This window comes from Elephantulus edwardii, unplaced genomic scaffold (assembly GCF_000299155.1).
Source record: "Elephantulus edwardii isolate Elephantulus edwardi_28Jun2011 unplaced genomic scaffold, EleEdw1.0 scaffold00270, whole genome shotgun sequence".
NCBI lineage: Eukaryota > Metazoa > Chordata > Mammalia > Macroscelidea > Macroscelididae > Elephantulus > Elephantulus edwardii.
Genome location: NW_006400020.1, coordinates 101,790 through 103,361, shown reverse-complemented (window position 1 = coordinate 103,361; position 1,572 = coordinate 101,790). Strand labels below are relative to the sequence as shown.

Sequence of the window (1,572 nt, the reverse complement as noted above, 5' to 3'; positions counted from 1 at the left end):
AGGGATATGGTTGAGCCCCTTGTACCCACGAATTGCCGATGGGACTCCTGGAACTGGAGAATCAAGAACACATTTTAAAGCCGACCTCATCAGCTATTTGATGGCCTATAATGCTCCTTCTCTCAAGGAGTGGATAGACAACATCCAGGGGCATGATCTTTCAGAAACAAATGTTTACCTTATTGGATCAACCCCAGGATGCTTCCAAGGAAATCAGAAAGATAATTGGGGTCATTTTAGACTCAGGAAGCTGTTCAGAGAACATGCCTCGCCCTTAGCTAATGCAGAGACGTGGCCTGTGATCGGCCAGTTTTCCAGCATTGGCTCCATGGGCTCCGACGAATCAAAGTGATTGTGCTCTGAGTTCAAGGAGAGTCTGGTGACCCTGGGGAAGGAGACGAGGCCTCTGGGGAGAAGTACTGCTCCTCTTCATCTGATCTATCCTTCCGTGGAAAATGTGCGGACAAGCTTAGAAGGATATCCTGCTGGGGACTCCCTTCCCTATGGCATCCAGACGGCTGAAAAGCAAACATGGCTGCATTCCTACTTCCACAAATGGTCAGCCGAGACGTCTGGACGCAGCAACGCCATGCCACACATCAAGACATACCTGCGGCCCTCTCCAGACTTCAACAGGGTCGCTTGGTTCCTCGTCACAAGTGCCAACCTGTCCAAGGCTGCCTGGGGAGCTCTGGAGAAAAACGGGGCCCAGCTGATGATCTGTTCCTACGAGCTTGGAGTCCTGTTCCTCCCCTCGGTGTTTGGCCTGGAGAGATTCGAAGTGAAGACGAAGTTCTTCTCAGGCAGGCAGAAGACAACGCCGTCATTCCGCATGCCGTATGACTTGCCTCCAGATCTTTATGGAAATAAAGATCGGCCATGGATTTGGAATATCCCTTATGTCAAAGCACCAGATACACACGGGAACACGTGGGTCCCCTCCTGAGAAGCTTGAGGCCCGGAGGAGCTCACGTGTGACAGTGAGCCCAGCACCGGTCCCTGCTTGTTTGTACCAGATGGTCGCGTCCATTCTTCCTGCACCCCTAAGAAACTCTTCACAAAGGTCCCTTCTAATGGTTTTTATTAACAGTCTCACACACACACACACACGCACACTAAGATGTGATATTTTCTTAACCCCCCTTTTGTAAACTGCAGACCGAATGCTATTAAACTTACCAGTGTGAGAAAAAAAAAAAAAAAGAATTGTACATCACTAGCTGGTCTTTCAAGGCCCAAAATTGGTGCAATGCAATATAGTTAATATGGTTGTTTTAGAGCATTACAATTGCACATGCAATTTATTAAACCACATAAGCATTAATACAGGGTTGAAGAATTTAAAACATTATGAAATAATTGGGTTAATAACTATGTGTAAAACCTATTTGACATTCCAAAATAGAGATGATTTTTTTCTTTATATTACTGTTAATTGCTATCAACTTTATTTCAACTCATAGCAACCATATATAGGGTTGCTGAGTGGAGCAAACAATTGTTGTTATTGTTGTTGATATATGCCGTCGAGTCGCTTGTGACTCATAGCGACCCTATGTACAACAGTCCTAA

General features: G+C 45.9%; 1 protein-coding gene and 1 pseudogene across 1 annotated transcript in view; both read left to right on the top strand.

Annotated features, from left to right (window-relative positions):
• LOC102867123 overlaps positions 1-946 on the top strand; it is a 1,850-nt pseudogene extending 904 nt beyond the window's left edge.
• PPM1K (protein phosphatase, Mg2+/Mn2+ dependent, 1K) overlaps positions 1-1,572 on the top strand; it is a 27,877-nt gene that overhangs the window by 8,784 nt on the left and 17,521 nt on the right. The gene's annotated exons all lie outside the window — the stretch shown is intronic.